Genomic DNA, 27,574 nt, shown 5'->3' on the forward strand with positions numbered 1-27,574 from the left:
TATTTCGACCCACTACTAAATAAAAATATTAACCATGGTTAGTTTCCAAGAGTTTTTGGACTGTTGCCTCAGTATTTAAAATGGCCTCTTTACGAGATGTCAATATGTTTCTTCTGGTGCCTGTGTATTTTTGTATTACCTTTGGGTGTACTTGCTTAAAGGGACATTAAACATTAAGGGCCAGATTACAAGTTGAGTGCAAATGATTGCTTACGCAAAAGTGACCTATGCGCTTAACTTAGTAATACCAGCGCATGCAAATGTGCACTGTTATAACAAGTGAGGTTATTCATATACATATATATTTATGTGTTAAAATGTGCATACCATATACACATATTAACACATAAATATATATGTATATAAGCATACAGTTCCCATAGACCGCAATGTAAAGACACTTTTCAGTGCTGTTTTTTTTCTAACACCCCGCACATGATAAATTAGCGCTCCACTTGCAATCTATCCCTAAATAAATGCTAGGTAGAATGATGCATTCAAAAAAAAGATTAGTCTGAGAATAACACGTAGACGTATTTAGTGTAACAATTTAGTGTCTATAAAACAATTGGGGCTGCCATGTTATAACTTAGGTTACCTTCTCTGCTGTGGCTAATTAGGGTCAGTTATAAATAGGTCACTAGAGTGTGCAGCCAATTGCTGTGTGGAAAATAACAGCGTTCTGCAATTCCATTTCTAACAGGAACTGAAATGCTCACAATTTCAGAATGGAATTACATGAAACGGGGACAAAATAAACAATGAAAGTATATTGCAAAGTTTTTTATATATATACAATTTATAATTTTATATTACCATCTCAAAGTGTTTTAAATCTTGACACACAGGGGTCGATTTTTTAACCAGTCAATCGGCCCCAATGCATCTGTTTCCGTGCAAGCCGTCCACCACCTCTGAGGCGGCGGACAGCAATCATCCCGATCGGATACGATCGGGTTGATTGACACCCCCTGCTAGTGGCCGATTGGCCGCAAATCTGCAGGGGGTGGCATTACATAAGCATTTCACAAGAAATCTGATTTGAGCTAATAATTTGACCCTGCTTCTGTAATATGGACACCTGTCTTTCCTGCCCATATAAGGCTATTTTACAGTGTATGCCTGTTCCATTACATCTACCTGCCTAATACTGGTATAATTGGACTGATTTTCTCTGTATGACTCCTGGCTTGTTCCATTACTCTGCTTGTCTTTGATCTTCTAGTAATGTGTATATATTTTGAACTGACAGACACCCTGTGCATAATGCCTAGCTTGTCAAATCAACCAGCCAATCTGTGCTTATTCTACCTGTGTACCAGCTACATCTGGCAAGGTAGACTCCATCACTACCTTACTACACTCCAAGTATTCCCAGATGGGTCAAACTCTAGGTTACTGTGTTGAGCTAGTTATATTTAAATCTTCCTCAGCCTCTGGGTCCTACAGTTGGACTGGAAATCTGATGTCGTAGCCCTTTCATAACAGAAAGCTAAAACAATAAGGAGTTTATCTCCCCAACCAGAATGAAAAGTGTTTAATGCAGTTCAGTTGGGTTGCAGAGTGTCTGTTTTTACAACCTTTTGCTTTTCACTAAACCAGAACCGAAAGAACAACCTTGTTTGTTTGAATAAAAGTTTATGGTGGTGATTCCTCTGATCTGTGATAGATAGTTGCAATTGTCTCATAGTGAAAACATAATCTCCATGACAGTCACTACCAATGCAATTCTGTGCTGTGAAACACTGCATGGTTTGAGTTTTCTAATTGTCTGTATGGTTTTGGAAACTTTCCTAAATGAGAAAAAAATCCCTTAACAAATGTATGTATATCATCACTCCCAAAAACAAAACCTTCTTTGATGGTTCCAGACAGCATTGAGAATTATAGGCTATTGTCACACACAGTTGTAACCTCTCTTATATTTCCCTCATCTCTAAAACATACACTGGCAACAGCTATCCTCAAAAAAACTTCTCTCGATCCAACCTCCCCAACCAACTACAGCCCTATTTCACTACTTCTCCTTGCCTCAAAACTTCTTGAAAAGCTAGTAAATAAACGTCTATCAAATTTCCTTATATTATAATCCCTCCTTGACCCACTGCAATCTGGATTTTGCCCCCAACACACCGCAGAGACAGCAATTAAGGTTACCAACGACCTACTTACAGCAAAATCGAAAGGCCACATCTCACTGCTAATTACCCTCCATCTGTCTGCAGCCCTTGATACTGTTGACCACCCTCTTTTGCTCCAAACCCTTCAATTCTTCTGCATTTGTGACACAGCCCTCTCGTGGATCTCTTCCTACCTGTCTAACTGTCCCTTTAGTGTAGCCTTCTATTGTGCATCCTCTTCCCCTTTACCACTTTCTGTTGGGGTAACGCAAGGCTCTGTCCTTGGTCCCCTTCTCTTCTCAATCTATTCGTCATCATTAGGTTTCTCTTATAAAGTCCCACAGGTTTCAATATCATTTGCATGCTGATGACACCCAAATCTACCTCTCTGCACCAGACCTATCTCCTTTCTTGCTAACATGTGTCACTAACTGTCTTTCTCATATCTCATCTTGGATGTCACTACCTTAAGCTATTTATTTTATTTCCCCCTTTCTTCCAAAATATCCACCCCCCATTTTTCTATAACTGTTGATAACTTTATCATTACCCCTTACCCGCATGCCCGATGTCTTGGGGGTCATATTTGAATCAAATCTTTCTTTCACTCCTCACATTCAGTCTTTGTCCAGTTCCTGCCTCTTCCACCTTAAAAACATCTCTAACATTCGACATTTCCTTACACAAGAAACAACTAAGATTTGAATCCACTCTCTCATCCTTTCCCACCTTGACTACTGCAACTCCATCCTCTCTGGTCTTCCTAGCTGCCATCTAGCTACTTTACAATCCATAATGAATACGTCTGCCAGGCTCGTCTTCCTTACATGTTGCTCTTTATCTGTTGCACCCCTCTGGCAATCCCTTCACTGGCTTCCTCTAGTCTCCAAAATTAAACACAAAATTCTGACTCTGACATACAAGGCCCTCAACTGCACTGCCTTTCCCAATATCTCAGACCTTGTCTCCAGATATTTTCCCTCCCACCCCATTCGCTCTGCTCATTACCTCCTCCTCTCCTGTTACCTCCTAACATTCCCATCTACAGGACTTCTCCAGACTGGCCACCATCTTGTGAAACTCTCTCTTGCTTCACAAGACACTTCCCTAGTTTTGAAGTTTCAAGCACTCCATAAAGACTCCGAAATACCCTGAAATATTGTTCAGGGATGCATACAACCTACACTAACCTTTCCTAACCCCAGTTCCTCTCTTTATTTGGTATCCCTTTGAACCCCCTTAGCATGTAAGCCTATGAGCCCAGCTGTTTGCAGATCACCTTCATAAGAGCTGACTACAACAGCGCAACTTTCCGCAGGGCCCTCTACCCTCTACCCACTTGATCCCTTACCTTGCATACCATGCCTATTTTTATAGCGCTACAGAATCTGCTGGCGCTCTACAAATAATAATAATAATAATAATAAATAGGTCCATCTCAAACCTTCTTTTCCTGGGGAAAGTAGTTGAGAAAGTTGCTGTAACTTAACTAAACGCATGGCTGTCAATAAAAATAATTTATTATGCATTCCAGTCAGGTTTCAGGAAAAACATAGTACTGAAAAAGCTCTGGTACTGGTACTAAATAATCTCTTGATGGCAAAAGATTGATGTGAGTGCTGAATACTAATCCATACATAGTGGAGCATGACATTTTATTAAATCATCTACATCATATCTGTGGGCTGGATGGTATTGTCTTAAGTAGGTTCAACTCATTTCTATTTGACAGAACTCAGACAGTGTCCCCTTGGTGTGTGAAGTTCCATAGGGCTCCATCTTATCTCCCATGTTATTTGCAGTGTATATGCTGTCAATAGGAAATATCATAGGGCAACATTGCCTAAGCTATCAATGTTCTGTAGACAACACTTAAATTTACATCTCCTTCAAGCCAAACTCAACTGTTCTAATAGATTCCAATACATGTATTGCTGATCTCCTTAGATAGATGAATGCCAGTTGGTTGAGCCTAAACCCTGACAAAATAGAATTACTTGTAATGGGCAGAGGTTGCATGATGAAAACTAAGCTGAAACAAGACCAACTGACATGTCTAAAATGTGGAGGATAAAAACTACAAACCTCAGAAGTAGTAAGGAATCTTAGGGTTATGTGTGACAATTTAAAGAATACAACCAGGATTAAGCACCGGATTCCTGCAGAGGATCTTCCCACAATCATCCTCGCTTTGATCACATCATGTTTGGACTATTGTAACACATTTTAGAAAAACTACTCCATCACCTTCAGTTGTTACAAAACGCTGCAGCAAGGCTGTTAAATGGACAATCAAAATTCTGCCATGTAACTTCTATACCTTCATAGCTATTAAAATGGCGCTTATAATTCAAGATAGAACTGCTATCATACAAAACTTTGCACAAGCAGTGACCGAGCTGCCTAAAATAATTACTGGTGCCCTATGTCCCAACTTGCAGACTTCTATCAGCAATTTTCGTGAAGCTACACGAGACCAAGAATTCACTAAAAATGTGGTGTACTAGATTTTAGCCATGTGACTCCATCTGTATTGAACACTCTCCCTAGCAGTGTAAAATAAGTCCCTTCCGTGGACATTTGCAAACTTGGGGGTCTATTTATTATTGTGCGGACGCACATGATACGATGTAGCGTATCATGCCTGCCGCACATCAATAAATGCTGACAGCATACGCTGTCGGCATTTATCATTGCACCAGCAGTTCTTGTGAACTGCTGGTGCAATGAGCATCGGACTGAAGGGTTTGGAGCAAAAGAGGGTGGTCAACAGTATCAAGGGCTGCAGACAGATGGAGGGTAATTAGCAGTGAGATGTGGTCAACAGTATCAAGGGCTGCAGACAGATGGAGGGTAATTAGCAGTGAGATGTGGCCTTTTTTTGCTGTATCGGACTGTTGTTAACCAAGTTTTTCATCTGTTAATGTCCAAGAAATAAATAGATTTATACCTCAACAAACAATATCTCATAGGAAGTTATTTTTATATTAATTTGTTATATGATACTTATGATGCATATATGATGCATATTGCACATTTTCTGTTAATCCAATAAACCTCATTTCACTACTGAAATATTACTGTATCCTTCAGTTATTTGATAGATCAAAATTAAATTGCTGATCCAAACACTCAATTATTTATAAATGAAAATCATGGAAATTGTCAGGGGTGCCTAAAACGTTTGCAAACAACTGTGTATATATATATATATATATATATATATATATATATATATATATATATATATATATATATATATGTGTGTGTGTGTGTGTGTGCGTTATGTCTGAAATCTTTTGCAAACATATTTACATGTCCCTAAGTTCCTTTTTTTGTTCTAAACAATGTTGTCTGTCATATCTCTGTGTTTATTTATACCACTATGTATTATTATTCTGAGCAGGAATAATTGCGAATATAACATGTAATCAGGGTATTATATGTATTTATTTGCAATCAATAAATATTTTAAGAGCTGGGACAGTTTTCTCTCTGCACCTTTGTAACCCCTCCTGATTGCAATCTAGTTTTAAAAAACACCCCTACACAGGTGTTATAAAATGGGCTGGCATAGAAGATGACATTTCTTACTGAAAAAGAAATTCAAGAGATGGAAGAAATACACTGAAAATAGCATGACAGTAAAAAGGTGATTTTAATTTCTGCTGTATCTGAATCATGACAGCTTAATGTTAGGTGGGCTATCCCTTTGAGCTATAATTTTAAGATTATATTGAATCAAACATCAATTAAAATTTTAAAATCCTTGTCTAAAATATTACACTGTGTGTCCTAATGTCAGCATCAATGTTTATCTTTAATACTAATTTCACATATACATACTTTAAAAGTATAATACACAATGTAACAAATGGCACTTACAAGTTCTGATGAGTGATCAATGACACAATTATTGAACAATTTGATTCGTTAGTGATAGTTTATAATGTATATTTGAATCAGATTGGCAGATGTCATAAATCATGTGATTATGCATATTACAATCAAAAGGTGCGAAAAGTGTTGAGTCAAATTTGGCGTGAAGTGGAGAGTGGGACTTGTATTACATGGCTTAAACATGGTGCACATAGATTTTTCCAAAAAAATAAAAAGGAAGTTAGCTATATTATGTTGTGTATTTATTTCATTTTTATCTCTATATCTATTAGTGCGACAAGTTTAGGGCAAAACTTTGCACCAAATTTGTATAAATAATATTGTCCCCTTGCTTTGTAATGAGAGACAAAGTTGTAACATAATCCATAAGTAGTAATGTATTTTCATTTTTATCCCTATAGCTACTAGTGCACCAAATGTGGAGAAATAATATTGTTTGATTTAAAAAGGGTATACAATTTTAATAAAGTTTCTAATTTACTTTTTTTATGTAATATGCTTCATTCTCTTGCAGCATCGAACATAAGCTTTCTGTGTTTTCAGACTCCCATTGAGCTCTATGGCATACGCGACCTCAAGGGTGGTGGATTCAAAACTAGGTACGCTGTGTCAGAATACACGCGAGCGTACCTGTTAAATGTACGATAAATTGGGAAAAGGGTCAAATAGAGTCGAATCTGAATTCGGAACATCTGTAATGACGCAAGCATCGATCTGCGTCGAATTGAGTTTGCGGGATTGTATATTACGCCACAAATTTCAAGTTTTGCCAATCTTGGCGCTTTGATAACTACGACAGATCAATCTCGTGACAAATACGACGTGGAATTCAAGCATATTTTTAGTTGACGCTTTGATAAATAGGCCCCTAAGCCTCTGCAGACTTTCCCCTTATTTATTTTTTTTGACAGACTTGCATTTTAGCCAATCAGTGCCCTCTCATAAGTAACTTCACGGGTGTGAGCACAATGTTATCTATATGGCACACATGAACTAACGTCCTCTACCTGTAAAAAACTGTCAAATGCATTTATATAAGAGGCGGCCTTCAAGGGATTAGAAATTAGCATATGAGCCTACCTAGGTTTACATTTCAACTAAGAATACCAAAAGAACAAAGCAAATTTGATGATAAAAGTAAATTGTAAAGTTGTTTAAAATTACAAGCCGTATTTGAATAATAAAAGTTTAGTTTTGACTAGACTGTCCCTTTAAAGGGATACTTAAACCAATTTGTTTCTTTCATGATTTAGATAGAGCATGCAATTTTAAGCATCTTTCTAATTTACTCCTATTATCAATTTCTGTGTTCTCTTTGTATCTTTATTTGAAAAAGCAGGAATGTAAGCTTACCAGACGGCCCATCTTTGGTTCAGCACCTGGGTAGCACTTGTTGATTGGTGTCTCCATTTTGGGCTCAGTATCCCTTTAAGTCTTGAAAAAACAAAATGTATGCTTTCTTGATAAATGTGTTTCTTTCATGGTGGTGAGAGTCCACAAGCCATTACTGCTGGGATTTAACTTCTTGCCACTTGGAGGAGGCAAAGATTCCCAAGACTCCTAGAGCACTTAATCCTTTCCACAACTCTAGTATGCTAATCTAATGTATAGCCAAGAAAAGGAGAAAGAGAAAGGTAGGAAAGGGCAAAGCATGGAAAACTGAGATGCAAACTAGAACTGCCGTCAGAAAAAAAATAGTGAAAATGGGCAGGTCTCTGGAATCTCACAACCATGAAAGAAATGGATTTACTAGGTAAGCATACATTTTGTTTCTTTTAATAAGGTGGTGAGAGTCCACGAGCCATTACTCTTGGAAACTAATACCCAAGCTGTGGAGTCTACAAGTAATTCGGGCGTGACAATTTTTTTTTTTTTAAAAGGCAGGCACTTAATTTCCAGACACTGCTGCCTTGAGGACCTTCTTACCAAAAGCCTCTTCAGAAGAAGCGAAAACATCACAATAGTAGATTTTAGAAAAAAGATTGTATGAATGACCATGTTGCTGCCTTGCAAATGTAATTAATAGAAGCCTCATTTTTGAAAAGCAAAGAAGGGAATTGATGTAGTTGAAAGTGCTGTAATGCGTTTTGAGGAGACCTTTCTCAGCTCCGAATTAGCCTTGAAAATCAAGAGTTTTAGCCAAGATGCTAAAGTAAAGGCTGTGGCCTTCTGGCCTTTTTCTGAACCTTAGAAATGAATAAGCAAATTAGAGGATTGTCTATAATTCTTTGTAGCTTGTAAATAGCATTTTAAAGCTTTCATTTTGTGGATTAGGGCAGAGTGAAGGTACTACAATTTCCTGATTGATGTTATCAGAAGAAATCACAACCGCCTTATCCTAGAGAAAAACAAGATAAACGATAAGGTGGCTCACAAGAAAGAGCAGTCAATTCAGAAAACTCTTCTGGCAGAAGATATTGCTAAGATAAATAATAATAATAATTGTTTGATCTAAGCTATCACTCTTGGCAGAAGAACAGTTAGAGGAAATAAGTAAGCAAAACAAAATGACCAGGAAGCTTCTAAAGAATATATAAACTTCACCTGTGGATCCCTGGATCTTGCAAAATATCTGGGAAGTTTGTTGTTGTCAGGGTTACTGCTTACTAATGATCTGTCCCTTTAAGTGCTTCCTATATCAAGCACTTCCCCCCAGCACTCATTGCTGGTTAATTGAGAAAGGATTCACAGCACAAGCGTGTCACTGAGAGTTTTCCTCACTCTCCAACAGCCTCTCTATTTCCTATTTGAAGAGTTCCTAAAAGTTACTGATAACATCTCTTATTTTCATTCCTACATTTAGCAGCTCTACTACTCAATTCAATACTGGAAGATTTTACCTATTGCAAGGAAATCAAACTGACTCGACATCTCATCCTGAAGCAGTTACAAGGTAACAGGATTCGCAAGCCGCTTCAGACACAGCACAGCAAGTAGCGGTGACGTCATCAGCTGCAGCCAACAACCGCTCTCCCTGTGAGTACCACGCTGCTGTTCATAGCAAACGGACACAAGTAACAAACTCCTGGGTTCTCAGGTCAGAACTATTTAATCCATTATTATTCGTTATTTTTACATAATTTGATGAACTTTACCTGCCTAATCAAGGAATACAATAATTTACGTTATTGCTTAATTTGAACTGTTTGCATTTACAATTGCCCTGAAAGAATTACAGTTTATGAAGTTAATAAACTGACACTTATTGGGCAAATAGTAATACATTATATGAAGCACTGACAACGAATTCATCAAGCTTCTTTTATGTTACAAATCTACTTTTGAGGCAATTGCTGGTTCTGAGTTACAAAACAAAATTAAAGGCTTGTTCAAATTGCTACTATTACAGAATTAACCAGCCATAAGGAAGCAAGGATTTAGTGTTTGTGTACACAGAATTATCCTATACCAAACATATACACTCAACAGCAATTATGGAACAAGATCTTTTAAGTGATAAAGTTCAAGTCCTGTCAGACAGATTAGAAGCTCTATCAGGTTCTTTCCATGAATTACAAGTGGAAAATCAGGCTTTGAAGGCCTGCTTAAGAGAGACTCTGGCACCTAAACCTGCAAGTGCAGATTCTATCCCTGAACCTATGGTCTCCCCCCCAGAAAAATTCTCTGGTGACCGTTCAAGATTCAGAGAGTTTAAAAACTCCTGCATGTTGCTTTTTCAATTAAAGCCACGCACTTATCCCACTGAAAGATCAAGAGTGCTCACTGTGATATCATATTTGAGGGGGGAACCTAGGGCTTGGGCTGACTCTTTTTTTGAAAATGATGATGCAATACTGGGATCCCTTGATGAGTTCTTTGATCAAATGTCAGCATTATATGATGACCCTTTCAAACAGGTCACAGCTGAAAACATACTTAGATCTTTAAAACAAAGAAAGAACCCTGTGGAGTCTTACATCACACAATTTAAAATTTCTGCCCGCGATTCCGGATGGAATGAGGTCTCCCTTAAAACTCAATATCGTTTAGGGTTGTCTGAGGATATAAAGGATGAACTCTCACGCACAGGTATTCCAGATTCATTGGAAGATTTCTTTTCTCTCACTATTAACATAGATAGACGGCTTAGGGAACGCCGCTCTGAAAAGGCTAGCGGTACAAGAAGCTTTCTCTCCACTCCTGTTTATCAAACTAAGGAATCACCGCAACCTATGGACATAGGCTTTATGAAGGGTCCCCTCTCCTCTCAGGAAAAGACTAGGAGGAAGTTGCATAGTCTGTGCATGTATTGTGCCTGCCCCACACATGAAGTAAAGGACTGCCCAGTTCTCGCTAAGAATAAGAAGGGTAGGTTGCCTAACATCTCTGAATCCCTGCTGATGAAAACCATTAAACCCTCATATTTAACTATCCCTATTATTTTACAGTGGGATCAAATCAGGATAACAACTGAAGCTATCCTGGACACCGGCTCATGTAGAAATTTTGTTGATTTTTCTTTTGTGAAACAGAATAAAATACCTCTGGTCTCTAAGAGAACTCCGGTCTCTGTGAAGGTCATTGATGGCTCTTTTTTAAAATCAGGTCCTGTCACACACCAAACTACACCATTACAGGTAACATCTTGCACACACATCACAGAAACACTCACTTTTGACGTCATATCTTCACCAATGTTTAATGTAATCCTTGGTATAAATTGGTTTTGTAAACACAAACCAACTATAAACTGGAATGACCTCAGTTTATCTTTCCCTCATCTCACTCAAAATAGTAAGACATCATCAGATTTAATTATGCTACAGGTTGAGGATAATATTTTACCTAAACAATATGCAGACTTCTCAGATGTTTTTAATAAAAAAGAAGCTGAATGTTTGCCCCCTCATAGGGATTACGATTGTCCTATTGATTTACTCCCAGGAGTTTCAATTCCCTATGGACATATCTACCCCCTTTCAAAACCAGAATTAGAACACCTTAAAAATTATATCGATGAGAACCTCCGAAAAGGTTTTATAAGACCTAGTACCTCTCCTGCAGGTGCAGGCATATTTTTTGTCACCAATAAAGATGGCACGTTAAGACCAATTATCGATTACAGGGAATTGAACAGGCGTACCAGAAAAAACAGGTACCCCCTACCTTTGTTCCCTGAATTAATTGAAAGATTAAGGGGGGCCTCAATTTTCACGAAATTGGATCTTCGAGGTGCCTATAATCTTATACGAATGAGAGCTGGCGACGAATGGCTCACTGCTTTTCGGACTAGATATGGGCTATTCGAATATACAGTGATGCCATTCGGTCTTTGCAATGCCCCAGCAACATTCCAATGCTTAATCAATGATCTTTTCAGAGATATTTTGGATGTATATGTTGTTGTCTATTTGGACGATATTCTAGTTTACTCACAAAATCTAGATCAACATACAATACATGTTAGAGAGGTTCTCACTAGGTTACGAAAAAATAACCTATACGCTAAACTAGAAAAATGTATATTTGAATCAAATAATATCTCTTTCCTGGGTTATAACATCTCCCCTGAAGGAATCAAGATGCAAGATGACAAGGTTCAGGCTATTCAGAACTGGCCAACTCCTCAATGTAAGAAAGATGTTCAACGTTTCCTTGGCTTCTCAAATTATTATAGGAAATTCATTCCTGGATTTGCTGCTATTACCAAACCTCTTACTGAGCTCACCAAATTGAATCATCCTTTCAGGTGGACAAGCCATACTCAACAGGTATTTGACCTTTTAAAAAATAAATTCACTACAGCACCCATTCTCCAATACCCGGATTTAGAAAAGCAATTCATCCTGGAAGTTGACGCTTCTGAGTTCGCAATAGGGGCAATCCTCTCTCAACGGAAATCATTCAAATATCCCTTACACCAGGTCGCATTTTTCTCTAGATTGATGCAACCAGTAGAGTTAAATTATCCAGTTGGCGAGAAAGAATTACTTGCAATAAAGTGTTCCTTCGATCACTGGAGGCACTTGCTTGAGGGCGCAACACAACCAACTGTCATATATACTGACCACAAAAATCTGCAATATCTTCAGTCCAATCGAACCCTATCCTCCAGACAATTACGCTGGAGTCTTTACTTTTCTCGTTTCCATTACATCATTACCTACAGGCCTGGTACTAAAAATGGCAAGGCTGACGCCCTCTCTAGACAAGGTCCTAAACCTATAATACCATGCATTCCTACTACTGTTGTCCCTAAGGACTCTATCATTGGTGTTATAACAAGTCTAACTACAGTGTTAAAAGATGCTACTGCTATTGACCCATCAGTACCTCATACAGATCTTACCTACAATTCTGACGGCTTACTCTATAAGGACAGGAAGCTATACATACCTCCAAATCTTAGATCTTCAATCTTGAAAACAGTTCATGAGTCCCCCCTTGCTGGACACATGGGAAGGGATAAAACTTTGGATTTACTAAAGAGATCTTTTTGGTGGCCTACTCTTAACCTCGATCTCAAAGAATATATATCTAAATGCGTTACATGTGCAACCTCCAAACCTTCTAAACAACTTCCTGTGGGTCTTTTACAGCCTTTACCTGTACCACAAGTACCCTGGGAGGCGGTATCTCTGGACTTTATCGTGGACTTACCTGTCTCTAACAAATACACCACTATAATGGTTGTCACCGATTTATTCTCAAAGATGGCACATTTCACACCGATTGCCTCCCTACCCACTTCCAAGATCACAAGTGAATTGTTCATTCAAAACATTGTAAGACTGCATGGAATACCTAAAACCATCCTTAGTGACCGTGGAACCCAATTCACATCTAAGTTCTGGAGAAATTTGTGTGCTGCTCTGCATATAGAACAAAAACTCACCACTGCCTACCATCCTCAAACGAATGGGCAGACGGAGAGGGTGAACCAGTGGCTCGAACAATACCTACGTTGCTTCTGCTCTCACCAACAAGATTCATGGGCCTCCAACTTGCCCCTAGCAGAATTTGCCTATAATAATAATAAGAGTTCCACAACTGGCACATCACCATTTTTTGTAAATTATGGTTTACATCCAAATTTCACTCTACTTCCGAAGATTGACACCCCATGTCCTCAGGTGAATGATATGGTTAACGACATTTCTGCCAACTTTTCTTCAATTCGTGAACATATTCTTCAGGCACAGGCATCACAACGCAGGTACTACGATCTTCGCCACAGACCTAGTCCTCAATATTCCGTAGGACAACAAGTATGGCTCTCCACTAAGAACCTCAAGATACCCTATCCTTGTAGGAAACTAGGTAAACTCTTTTTGGGTCCTTACCCTATCATCAGGGTAAATGGTCCAACAACAGTTACACTCCAACTGCCATCAACTTTTAAGATACATCCGACTTTCCATGTGTCTCTTATCAAACCTTGTAACCTACCCATATCAAATGTTACATCAGCAGACCCAATACCTTCTGCTACCCTTGATAGCCAGTATGAGGTTCATAGCATTCTGGATTCTAGACTCCGTCATGGGAATCTTTTCTATTTGGTTCATTGGAAAGGATTTGGACATGAAGATGATTCCTGGGAGCCTGCCTCGAACATATCTGCTCCACGTCTGATCTCTCTCTTCCATAGACGTAACCCTGATCGTCCCAGGCCTTGAACCTCGCTGTGGTTCTTTTTGTGGGGGGCTCTGTCAGGGTTACTGCTTACTAATGATCTGTCCCTTTAAGTGCTTCCTATATCAAGCACTTCCCCCCAGCACTCATTGCTGGTTAATTGAGAAAGGATTCACAGCACAAGCGTGTCACTGAGAGTTTTCCTCACTCTCCAACAGCCTCTCTATTTCCTATTTGAAGAGTTCCTAAAAGTTACTGATAACATCTCTTATTTTCATTCCTACATTTAGCAGCTCTACTACTCAATTCAATACTGGAAGATTTTACCTATTGCAAGGAAATCAAACTGACTCGACATCTCATCCTGAAGCAGTTACAAGGTAACAGGATTCGCAAGCCGCTTCAGACACAGCACAGCAAGTAGCGGTGACGTCATCAGCTGCAGCCAACAACCGCTCTCCCTGTGAGTACCACGCTGCTGTTCATAGCAAACGGACACAAGTAACAAACTCCTGGGTTCTCAGGTCAGAACTATTTAATCCATTATTATTCGTTATTTTTACATAATTTGATGAACTTTACCTGCCTAATCAAGGAATACAATAATTTACGTTATTGCTTAATTTGAACTGTTTGCATTTACAATTGCCCTGAAAGAATTACAGTTTATGAAGTTAATAAACTGACACTTATTGGGCAAATAGTAATACATTATATGAAGCACTGACAACGAATTCATCAAGCTTCTTTTATGTTACAAATCTACTTTTAAGGCAATTGCTGGTTCTGAGTTACAAAACAAAATTAAAGGCTTGTTCAAATTGCTACTATTACAGTTGTTCAAAAGAGAATACATCAGGTAGACCCCATTTATATACAATCTAGTTAAAAACACCCAGATGAAGACTTGATTCCCCTGGATGAAGAGATTGGCATCTGAGATAATCTGCTTCCCGGTTGTTTACACCTGGAAATGAACGGCAGAAATTGTACACAGATTGTTCTCTGAATAAGTCAAAATTTGAGAAACCTCCTTGACCACTAGGAAACTGCAAGTTCCCCCTAGATTAATAAAAATGCAGATAAAACTCTTCTTTCAGGAGAGGTGTCTTTGAGAAAGCTGTACTTATTCAATACACCATGAATGTAGCATGCAATTTGAAGAGGGCTCCTATGAAACCATGGAAAACGATAGCTTCTGATGCTGCCATCATCAGATATAACACTTACATGCACTGAACTACTGTAGAATTAGAAAGACATTAAAGTGCTGTGCAAGCTGTCTGTAGCTTTATGTGGGCTATTTAAAAAAAGCATTAAAAGAAGATTATCGGCTAGATTACGAGTTTTGCGATAAGAGCGGCTCGGTACTAACTTGCAAGTTATTTCCACTGCTCACCTCCCTATAGTGCTACTATTACAGGTTTTCATAAACCCGGCGTTAGCAGGCAATATTGCAGAGTTGAGCAAAATTCAGCTCCATACCGCACACAAATACCAGCGCTGCTTTGAGCTGGTTTTACGTGCTCGTGCACAATTTCTCCATAGACATCAATGGGGAGAGTCGGCTAAAAAAAAGCTTAACACCTGCAATAAAGGAGCGTAAAGCTCCGTAACGCTGCCCCATTGATTCCTATGGGGAAACAAAATTTATGTTTACACCTAACACCCTAACATAAACACCCCTAATCTGCTGCCCCCAATATCGCTGACACCTATATTACTGTTATTAACCCCTAATCTGCCACCCCCATCGCTGACACCTACAGTACACTTATTAACCCCTAATCTGCCGCCCCCGACACCACCACCACCTACCTACACTTATTAACCCATAATCTGCCGCCCCAATGTCACCGCCACCCACCTGCACTTATTAACCCCTAATCTGTCGCCCCAATGTCTCCGCTACCCACCTTCACTTATTAACCCCTAATCTGTCGCCCCTAACATCGCCGCCACCTACCTACACTTATTAACCCCTTATCTGCCACCCCCAACATCGCCGCCACTATACTAAAGTTATTAACCCCTAAACCTAACCCTAAGTCTAACCCTAAACCTAACACCCACTAACTTTAATATAATTAAAATAAATCTAAATAAAAATTTCTATCATTACCTAAATAATTCCTATTTAAAACTAAATACTTACTTTTAAAATAAACCCTGAGCTAGCTACAATATAACTAATAGTTACATTGTAGCTAGCTTAGGTTTTATTTTTATTTCACAGGCAAGTTTGTATTTATTTTAAACTAGGTAGACTAGTTACTAAATAGTTATTAGCTATTTACTAGCTACCTAGCTAAAATAAATACAAATTTACCTGTAAAATAAAATCTAACCTGAGTTACACTAACACCTAACCTTATACTACAATTAAATAAATTACATTAATGAAATACAATTAACTAAATTACAAAAAACAAACACTAAATTACACAAAAAAAGAAATGATCAAATATTTAAACTAATTACACCTAATCTAATAGCCCTATCAAAATAAAAAAGCCCCCCCCCCAAATAAAAAAAACCCTAGCCTACAATAGACTGCCAATGGCCCTTAAAAGGTCCTTTTGCAGGGCATTGCCCCAAAGAAATCAGCTCTTTTACCTGTAAAAAATAATACAAACAACCCCCCAACAGTAAAACCCATCACCCACACAAGCAAACCCCCCAAATAAAATACTATCTAAAAAAACCTAAGCTCCCCATTGCTCTGAAAAGGGCATTTGTATGGGCATTGCCCTTAAAAGGGCATTTAGCTCTTTTTCTGCCCAAACCCTAAGCTAAAATAAAACCCACTCAATAAACCCTTAAAAAAACCTAACACTAACCCCCGAAGATCCACTTACAGTTTTTGAAGATTGGACATCCATCCTCAAAGAAGCCGGGAGAAGTCTTCATCCAAGCGGCAAGAAGTGGTCCTCCAAAAGGGCAGAAGTCTTCATCCAGACGGCATCTTCTATATTCATCCTTCTGACGTGGAGCAGCTCCATCTTCAAGACATCCGGCACAGAGCATCCTCTTCTTTCGATGGTCGCTGAAGAATTAAGGTTCCTTTAAATGATGTCATCCAAGATAGCGTCCTTTGAATTTTGATTGGCTGATAGAATTCTATCAGCCAATCGGAATTAAAGGTGATAAAATCCTATTGACTGATGCATTCAGCCAATAGGATTGCGCTTCAATCCTATTGGCTGATCCAATCAGCCAATAGGATTGAGCTTGCATTCTATTGGCTGTTCCAATCATTGGCATCAGCCAATAGGATTTTTTCATCTTTAATTCTGATTGGCTGATAGAATTCTATCAGCCAATCGGAATTCAAGGGACGCCATCTTGGATGACGTCATTTAAAGAAACCTTCATTCTTCAGCGACCATCGAAAGAAGAGGATGCTCCGCGCCGGATGTCATGAAGATGGAGCCGCTCCGCGTCGGAAGGATTAAGATAGAAGATGTCAACTGGATGAAGACTTCTGCCATCTGGAGGACCACTTCTTGCCGCTTGGATGAAGACTTCTCCCGGCTTCGTTGAGAACTTCTTGCCGCTTGGATGAAGACTTCTCCCGGCTTCGTTGAGGATGCATGTCCGGTCTTCAAAAACTGTAAGTGGATCTTCGGGGGTTAGTGTTAGGTTTTTTTAAGGGTTTATTGGGTGAGTTTTATTTTTAGCTTAGAGCTTGGGCAGAAAAAGAGCTAAATGCCCTTTTAAGGGCAATGCCCATACAAATGCCCTTTTCAGAGCAATGGGGAGCTTAGTTTTTTTTAGATAGTATTTTATTTGGGGGGTTTGCTTGTGTGGGTGATGGGTTTTACTGTTGGGGGGTTGTTTGTATTATTTTGTACAGGTAAAAGAGCTGATTTCTTTGGGGCAATGCCTCGCAAAAGGATCTTTTAAGGGCCATTGGTAGTTTATTCTAGGCTAGGGTTTTCTTTTATTTTGGGGGGGGGGGGCTTTTTTATTTTCATAGGGCTATTAGATTAGGTGTAATTAGTTTAAATATTTGATCATTTCTTTTTTATTTTGTGTAATTTAGTGTGTTTTTTGTAATTTAGTTCATTGTATTTAATTCATGTAATTTATTTAATTGTAGTGTAAGGTTAGGTGTTAGTGTAACTCAGGTTAGGTTTTATTATACAGGTAAATTTGTACTTATTTTAGCTAGGTAGCTAGTAAATAGTTAATAACTATTAAGTAACTAGTCTACATAGTTAAAATGAATACAAACTTACCTGTAAAATAAAAATAAAACCTAAGATAGCTACAATGTAACTATTAGTTATATTGTAGCTATCTTAGGGTTTATTTTATAGGTAAGTATTTAGTTTTAAATAGGAATTATTTAGTTAATGATAGTAATTTTTATTTAGATTTATTTTAATTATTTTAAATTTAGTGGGTGTTAGGGTCAGACTTAGGGTTAGGTTTAGGGGTGAATAACTTTAGTATAGTGGCAGCAATGTTAGGGACAGCAGATTATTGGTTAATAACAATAATGTAGGTTGCGGCGATGTTAGGGAGAGCAGATTAGGGGTTAATAATATTTAACTAGTGTTTTTAACTAGTGTTTACAATGCGGGAGTGCAGCGGTTTTGGGGTTAATATGTTTATTATAGTGGTGGTCGATGCCCGGAGCGGCAGATTAGGGGTTAATAATTGTATTGTAATGTTTGCGATGCGGGGGACAGGCAAACTCGTAATACCGGCGCTGTGGAAGTCCCATTGAAAAAGGACTTTTTGAAAGCTGCAGTAGTTACGTTGCGTTCCGGCCAAAAAAGTGGTACAGATATACCTGTAAGACTCTTAATACCAGCGGTAGTGAAAAAGAGCCATAACGCTGCTTTTTCACTCATAACGCAAAACGCGTAATCTAGAAATTTTGCTGCTAAAGCTCCTAAACATGATGATAAAGTTTGTAGTCTGCTCACTGCATAAGAATACGTCTATAATATCCACTAGCTTCAGAGTAAGGCTTTTTCCTACACTCCCTAGCTAGTGTCCTTACAGTCAGCCCCCATGCTGGAGCCGTCTGTGTAATTGCTAATGCATGTCAATTACAATCCCCTCACCTCGCACCGTTTCTCCCTGACTGCTCCTCGGCATTCTGTAGACAGTAGCTACAGCAAACTGTAGCAAGAGTAAGAGGTAGAGCTGGATCAGCAGCAAGAGCCAGATAACAAAGAAACGAAGCAAAGGCATTGGGCTAGATTACAAGTGGAGCACTATTTAGTCACTGCTCGCGTGCTAACCTGGCACGCATAAAAAGCTGTACTATCACGCGTGCATTCACATATTCCCCCATAGAAGTCAATGGAGCAAAAAAAGTGGAGAAAAAAAACACCCTACTCGCGCGCAAAGCCGATCGCATATTTTCCAGTGCGCTAACCCGACAAGAAAAGATGAATATTTCACATTCCAATGTCCTTCACAGACAAGAATATGTTCTATTTATTAAAAAAATGCATATGTCTACATATATCTAATGTTTTTTGGTAAAATATATAGCTATACATATATATATATATATATATATATATATATATATATATATATATAAAATTATACTGTATATAGGTATAAATATATACAAATAAATATAGGAATATCTATTTAAAAATACATAGAACATATTCTTCACATATACATACATCATTAGACAAGCAATCACGTTAACTTTCAACTTGTAATACCAGTGGTAAGCCCGACGAGTGCAAACGCTAGCGATAAACCCTTTTGCGATTCACTCATAATCTATCCCTTAATTGTGATGTGTTTGTGTGTGTCTATATATATATATATATATATATATATACATCATTAGACATGTGTATGTATGTATCTCTATGTTAAAGTCCTTTGCCTGCCTTTTTTTCTTAACACCTGAGATCTCATATCTTTGAGCCCTTATAATTTTTATTGTGCAATATATTTTTAAAATATTATTTATTAGATGGTGTTATTATGAGAGAAACGGTACTTTGTAATGTATTTTTTATGTGTTTTGTGAAACTTTTTTGTTTCGCAAAACAGTTAACCAGAGCTCTTAGGACGCGGTAATCATTCTAGAGTAAATTACGATTGCACTCAAGTAATTGCGTTTACTTTCAACTTGTAATATGAGCGGAAACCGACGAGTGCAGACACCCATGATAAACCCCTTAACCCTCGCATGTAACTGGCCCATTGTGTTTTTTTGTTTTTTTTTTAAATATAAAAAAGCTGTGTACCACAGCACTCCATAATCTAGGAACATTTGTCTACGATAAATTGCAGTAGTGGTCACAGAGTGGTCTTTTGAATCATGTTTATTTTAATATTTTTTAAAGAAACTCTCCATAATTACAGATTTCACATTCTGTAGGTGGTTTACCTACTCGAAAACAACATTCCATCAAACTACTACTAATTACAAAACCAAGATACAGTCCAGTGAAGTGTATCATACTTCACTGGCTCTCAATTCATATTCACATTGTTGCCAAATCGTTCAGACGCCAGGACACAGAGTGGTCTTTTAATTGGTAATTTGCTGATGCTCTCTGTATTTATACATGCTTTGTTCTGTAATTCATATAATTTAGGACATATATCACACACTATCTGTGTGTAGAGGTTGTGTAGTTTGGTGTACATTTGAATATTTGGAAATGCAATTTCTGTTCTCTCCCTTCTACCCCTGTTTTCCCACTTTCTCTCTCTATGTTATCTCCCCCTTTCTCTCTGTCCCTCTGTTCTCACCTCCTCCTTTCTCCCTCTCTCCCTCTGTTCTCACCCTCTCTCTCACCCTAAATCCCCTAACTCTGTTCTCTCCCTTTCTCCCTCTGTTCTCCCTTCTCTCTCCCTCTGTTTCCGCCCTCTCTCTCTCTTTGTTCTGCCCCCTATCTGTTCTCCCCTCTCTCTCCCTCTGTTCTCCCCCTTTACTTTTCCTCTGTTCTCATGCTTTTTCTCACCCTCTGTTCTCACCCTCTCTCCCCTCTGTTCTCCCCTTTCTCTCTGTCCTCACCCTCTCTCTCCCTCTGTTCTCCCCCTCTGTGTAACACTGTTCTCCTGGCCCCCTCTCTCTTTGTTTCCCCCTATTACCCTCAATTTTCCTCCTCTCCCTCTGTTTTCCTCCTTTCTCTATGTTCTATCCTCATTCTCCCTATGTTCTCCCCCCTCTCTTTCTTACTTAATTCCCCCTCTCTCTGTTCTCCCCATTTCTATCTCCCTCTGTTCCCCCCATATCTTTCTCACCCTTCATCCCTCTCTTCTCCCCCTCTCTCTCCCTTCTTACTCTCCATCTGTTTCCCCCTTTCTCTCTACCTCTGAATTCACCTTTTCCTTCACTGTTCTCTACCCCTCGCTATCTCCCTCTGTTCTTCCCTTTTTGCCATTATTATTATTATTGGTCATTTGTAGAGCGCCAACAAAATCTGCAGCGTATAGCGCGGTATATAAGGTAACATTTATAGGGATCAAATAAGTAGAGGCTCCTGTCAAGAGTCGCACTGTTGTAGTCAGCTCTTATTAAGGTGATCTGCAAACAGTTGGGATTTTAGGCTTACATGCTAAGGGGGTTCAAGGAGATAGCAATGGAGGAGATCAACTGGTATTAGGAAAGGTCCCTCTTTCTCCCTCTGTCTTCTCCCCCTTTTCTATCCCTCTATTCTGATTATAGATACTTTAGTAAATAAGTTATTAGTATTTATTTTCTTTTGTGAGTGTTTTTTTGTGCTGTACATAGTTAGAATGAGTTAAAAAAAACAATTGCTGAATTCAGAATATTGTGGGTATATAGTATATTTATACATTTTACTGTTAATTATTTACTACAAAAATAAACAAACAAGCAAATAATAATCATTTAACATGTGTGCTCCCTTAAATAACTCCTGGATCAGTTATATCTGTGAGTGTGTGAGAGCGTATGATTTAGTGTGTGAGAGGGGGCGATTGAGTGTGTTATAGTGATTATGATTGTGTGAGAGAATGTGTGTGAGGGTGAGTGAGTGAGGGTGAAAGAGAGTGTGTTTGTTTGAGAGTGTGTGAGAGATGTATGTGTGTTTGTTCTGTGCTGGTTAGAATGAGTGTAGTCAGAGACGGCATCAGAACATCTCGCATAGCAGGGGGTAAGTAGCACAGAGATTGAAGCATGTTTAAAGGGACACTGAACCCAAATTTTTTCTTTCATGATTTAGATAGAGCATGCAATTTTAAGCAACATTCTAATTTACTCCTATTATCACATTTTCTTCATTCTCTTGGTATCTTTATTTAAAAAGCAAGAATGTAAGTTTAGATGCCGGCCCATTTTTGGTGAACAACTTGGGTTGTTCTTGCTGATTGGTGGATAAATTCACCCACCAATAAACAAGTGCTGTCCAGGGTCTTAACCAAAAAATAGCTTAGATGCCTTCTTTTTCAAATAAAGATAGCAAGAAAACAAAGACAAATTGATAATAGGAGTAAATTAGAAAGTTGCTTAAAATTGCATGCTCTATCTGAATCATGAAAGAACAAATTTGGGTTCAGTGTCCCTTTAAATATATATGTATATAAGCATATACATATATTTATATTGCGGTCTATGGGAACACACAGTTCCGTTTTTCAGTGCTGTTTTTTTTCTAACACCCCACTCCCACCAACTTTTTATAAAAAGCTATTATGCCTTCTATTTTGGGGGTATTTGGTGCACTTTTAGAAAATTAACCAGAGCTCGGATCTCTGGTTAATTATCTGAGCGCTAATTGCTACCCCAATAACTTGCAATAACCAGCCACTTGTAAGGGCACTCCACTTGTAATCTAGCTCTTTATTGTTACTTGTTTACTGCAAAAAACAAACAAAAAACAATAGTGCTTCAAATGTGTGCTTTCTTGAATCAGTTGCTTTTATGTCCATTTAAATGGTTGTATCTTTGTGAGTTTGTGTGTGTAAGAGTGTGGGAGAGAGTGGTCTGTGTAAGAGTGTGTGTGAGTGGGAGAGTGTATGAGCAAGAGTGTGAAAGTGTGTGTGTTTGAGTATCTGTGTGAGTGTGTGTGAGTAAGAGTGTGTGTGAGAGTGTGTGGGAGGGTGAGTGAGTGTCTAAGTGAGTGAGAGTGTGATAGAGTAAGAGAATTAGGGATGGGGGAAGGTGCAATTTGTGTGGAAGAACAAATAGTTCTGTGGGCATTCCTTTTTGGACAATCAAATGTTGATAACAAAGGAAAATCCATTAAAATTCAGTAATCAAATGTTATTTCCGGTTTTTGAATGTTGCTTTTGTTTTCTAATGTTCATTATTAGATCGAATATCCACATTCAAAATGTTGAATGTAACATTCGTAATGAGAAAAGGGAGAATAATGTGCCAAAACACACCAAATCCCATAGGGGCGCTTCCTACTAACTCCAGAAATTTATACTATGCAACATATACAAACTGAACATAAAGTCCATATATTCCAGAACAAGGCAGCTCTCTGTCAAAGGATGGTCGAATCCTGGTACCTGGTAATCTGCAGAAAAAGAAACAGAGGCCTAGTACCACCAAAACAGACAATATTGATGGAAAAAGCTGGAAATATACTCACAGGCGTGATGCACCCAATGGTGCTAGCGGGACAGGCTGGAACTTTGCAGTAGTCCAGCTCACTGTTACCAACCGACAGTCATATCAGGTTTGAAAATCTGAGGGGACGATCCCATTATCTGTATATGGATAAAGAGCAAACAACCATAGCCCAATACCGTATAGACAGGGGCGAGAGAATAGAAGACAAATGATTGCACTTACAGGATGAGAAGCACCTCCAGGTGCAGTAAGAGCAGGCTGGGACTTCACAGCCTCCCAGCTAACTGAACTCCACAGCAAACACTAGGATATAATCCAAAGGAATCCCAAAGTGGTATGGCAATAAACACCACCACAGCAGCAAGTGTATAAATAAAATCAATATCTTTATTTTAAAAGCGACGCGTTTCTCAGCCTCTTACAGGGCTGTTTCCTCAGGCTATACTGAGGCTATAAAAAAAAGAAAGGGAGAGCAGAGAGCTTCTCATCCTGTAAGTGCAATCATTTGTCTTCTATTCTCTTGCCCATGTCTATACGGTATTGAGCTATGGTTGTTTGCTCTTTATTCATATACAGATAATGGGATCGTCCCCTCAGATTTTCAGACCTGATATGACTGTTGGTTGGTAACAGTGAGCTGGACTACTGCAAAGTTCCAGCCTGTCCTGCTAGCACCATTGGGTGCATCACGTCTGTGAGTATATTTCCAGCTTTTTCCATAAATATCAGCAGCTCACAAGAGATGCTGGTGCAATGCTGAATACAGAGAGCGTATTGCTCTCCACATTCAGCGATGTTTGTCGGACCTGATCCGCACTGTCAGATCAGGTCCGACAGACATTTGATAAATAGGCCTCTTAGACTGGACCACACTCCATGTTAAAGTGAGCACACGTTTTAATCAGGTGGTCAAAAACTACTCAGATCAAAATTGTTGCGCACAATGCTCCAAAAATTTAGAGGGAACATTGATGCTCAGGGCTCCAGGTACTAAGCAGCGTCGGAAACAGAATTTATGAAGCAGCAGTCATAAAACCGCTGCTCATTAACTTCCCTGCCATCTTTTTAAGAAATGCTTGGGCAATTCTAAATTCCTAACGAACGAACGTGTTAAAATTTGTTTAATTTTTCAAATGTTGCAAAACATTCACAACCCATAAACAGAGTGTGTGAGAGAAAGAGTGTGACTGTGAGAGTAGGAGAGAGTGTGAGAGAGAGAGTGTGACTGTGAGAGTAGGAGAGAGTGTGAGAGAAAGAGTGTGACTGTGAGAGTAGGAGAGAGTGTGAGAGAAAGAGTGTGACTGTGAGAGTAGGAGAGAGTGTGAGAGAAAGAGTGTGACTGTGAGAGTAGGAGAGAGTGTGAGAGAAAGAGTGTGACTGTGAGAGTAGGAGAGAGTGTGTGAGAAAGAGTGTGACTGTGAGAATAGGAGAGAGTGTGAGAGAAAGAGTGTGACTGTGAGAGTAGGAGAGTGTATGAGAGAAAGAGTGTGACTGTGAGAGTAGGAGAGAGTGTGAGAGAAAGAGTGTGACTGTGAGAGTAGGAGAGTGTATGAGAGAAAGAGTGTGACTGTGAGAGTAGGAGAGTGTGTGAGAGAAAGAGTGTGACTGTGAGAGTAGGAGAGAGTGTGAGAGAAAGAGTGTGACTGTGAGAGTAGGAGAGAGTGTGAGAGAAAGAGTGTGACTGTGAGAGTAGGAGAGAGTGTGAGAGAAAGAGTGTGACTGTGAGAGTAGGAGAGAGTGTGTGAGAAAGAGTGTGACTGTGAGAATAGGAGAGAGTGTGAGAGAAAGAGTGTGACTGTGAGAGTAGGAGAGTGTATGAGAGAAAGAGTGTGACTGTGAGAGTAGGAGAGAGTGTGAGAGAGAAAGAGTGTGACTGTGAGAGTAGGAGAGAGTGTGAGAGAAAGAGTGTGACTGTGAGAGTAGGAGAGAGTGTGAGAGAAAGAGTGTGACTGTGAGAGTAGGAGAGAGTGTGAGAGAAAGAGTGTGACTGTGAGTGTAGGAGAGAGTGTGAGAGAAAGAGTGTGACTGTGAGAGTAGGAGAGTGTATGAGAGAAAGAGTGTGACTGTGAGAGTAGGAGAGAGTGTGAGAGAAAGAGTGTGACTGTGAGTGTAGGAGAGAGTGTGAGAGAAAGAGTGTGACTGTGAGAGTAGGAGAGTGTATGAGAGAAAGAGTGTGACTGTGAGAGTAGGAGAGAGTGTTAGAGAAAGAGTGTGACTGTGAGTGTAGGAGAGAGTGTGAGAGAAAGAGTGTGACTGTGAGAGTAGGAGAGAGTGTGACAGAAAGAGTGTGACTGTGAGAGTAGGAGAGAGTGTGAGAGAAAGAGTGTGACTGTGAGAGTAGGAGAGTGTGTGAGAGAAAGAGTGTGACTGTGAGAGTAGGAGAGAGTGTGAGAGAAAGAGTGTGACTGTGAGAGTAGGAGAGAGTGTGAGAGAAAGAGTGTGACTGTGAGAGTAGGAGAGAGTGTGAGAGAAAGAGTGTGACTGTGAGAGTAGGAGAGAGTGTGAGAGAAAGGGTGTGACTGTGAGAGTAGGAGAGAGTGTTAGAGAAAGAGTGTGACTGTGAGAGTAGGAGAGTGTATGAGAGAAAGAGTGTGACTGTGAGAGTAGGAGAGAGTGTGAGAGAAAGAGTGTGACTGTGAGAGTAGGAGAGAGTGTGAGAGAAAGAGTGTGACTGTGAGAGTAGGAGAGAGTGTGAGAGAAAGAGTGTGACTGTGAGAGTAGGAGAGTGTATGAGAGAAAGAGTGTGACTGTGAGAGTAGGAGAGAGTGTGAGAGAAAGAGTGTGACTGTTAGAGTAGGAGAGAGTGTGAGAGAAAGAGTGTGACTGTGAGAGTAGGAGAGAGTGTGAGAGAAAGAGTGTGACTGTGAGAGTAGGAGAGAGTGTGAGAGAAAGAGTGTGACTGTGAGAGTAGGAGAGAGTGTGTGAGAGAAAGAGTGTGACTGTGAGAGTAGGAGAGAGTGTGAGAGAAAGAGTGTGACTGTGAGAGTAGGAGAGTGTATGAGAGAAAGAGTGTGACTGTGAGAGTAGGAGAGAGTGTGAGGGAAAGAGTGTGACTGTGAGAGTAGGAGAGAGTGTGAGAGAAAGAGTGTGACTGTGAGAGTAGGAGAGAGTGTGAGAGAAAGAGTGTGACTGTGAGAGTAGGAGAGAGTGTGAGGGAAAGAGTGTGACTGTGAGAGTAGGAGAGAGTGTGAGAGAAAGAGTGTGACTGTGAGAGTAGGAGAGAGTGTGAGAGAAAGAGTGTGACTGTGAGAGTAGGAGAGAGTGTGAGAGAAAGAGTGTGACTGTGAGAGTAGGAGAGAGTGTGAGAGAAAGAGTGTGACTGTGAGAGTAGGAGAGAGTGTGAGAGAAAGGGTGTGACAGTGAGAGTAGGAGAGAGTGTGAGAGAAAGAGTGTGACTGTGAGAGTAGGAGAGAGTGTGAGAGAAAGAGTGTGACAGTGAGAGTAGGAGAGAGTGTGAGAGAAAGAGTGTGACTGTGAGAGTAGGAGAGAGTGTGAGAGAAAGAGTGTGACTGTGAGAGTAGGAGAGAGTGTGAGAGAAAGGGTGTGACAGTGAGAGTAGGAGAGAGTGTGAGAGAAAGAGTGTGACTGTGAGAGTAGGAGAGAGTGTGAGAGAAAGAGTGTGACTGTGAGAGTAGGAGAGTGTATGAGAGAAAGAGTGTGACTGTGAGAGTAGGAGAGAGTGTGAGAGAAAGAGTGTGACTGTAAGAGTAGGAGAGAGTGTGAGAGAAAGAGTTTGACTGTGAGAGTAGGAGAGAGTGTGAGAGAAAGAGTGTGACTGTGAGAGTAGGAGAGAGTGTGAGAGAAAGAGTGTGACTGTGAGAGTAGGAGAGAGTGTGAGAGAAAGAGTGTGACTGTGAGAGTAGGAGAGAGTGTGTGAGAGAAAGAGTGTGACTGTGAGAGTAGGAGAGAGTGTGTGAGAGAAAGAGTGTGACTGTGAGAGTAGGAGAGAGTGTGAGAGAAAGAGTGTGACTGTGAGAGTAGGAGAGAGTGTGAGAGAAAGAGTGTGACTGTGAGAGTAGGAGAGAGTGTGTGAGAGAAAGAGTGTGACTGTGAGAGTAGGAGAGAGTGTGAGAGAAAGAGTGTGACTGTGAGAGTAGGAGAGAGTGTGAGAGAAAGAGTGTGACTGTGAGAGTAGGAGAGAGTGTGAGAGAAAGAGTGTGACTGTGAGAGTAGGAGAGAGTGTGTGAGAGAAAGAGTGTGACTGTGAGAGTAGGAGAGAGTGTGTGAGAGAAAGAGTGTGACTGTGAGAGTAGGAGAGTGTATGAGAGAAAGAGTGTGACTGTGAGAGTAGGAGAGTGTGTGAGAGAAAGAGTGTGACTGTGAGAGTAGGAGAGAGTGTGAGAGAAAGAGTGTGACTGTGAGAGTAGGAGAGAGTGTGAGAGAAAGGGGGTGACTGTGAGAGTAGGAGAGTGTATGAGAGAAAGAGTGTGACTGT

At 39.7% G+C, this 27,574-nt stretch overlaps 1 protein-coding gene across 1 annotated transcript in view; it reads right to left on the reverse strand.

Annotated features, from left to right (window-relative positions):
- KCNA7 (potassium voltage-gated channel subfamily A member 7) overlaps window positions 1–27,574 on the reverse strand; it is a 105,990-nt gene that overhangs the window by 1,856 nt on the left and 76,560 nt on the right. The gene's annotated exons all lie outside the window — the stretch shown is intronic.

Source organism: Bombina bombina, chromosome 8, assembly GCF_027579735.1.
Source record: "Bombina bombina isolate aBomBom1 chromosome 8, aBomBom1.pri, whole genome shotgun sequence".
Lineage (NCBI taxonomy): Eukaryota > Metazoa > Chordata > Amphibia > Anura > Bombinatoridae > Bombina > Bombina bombina.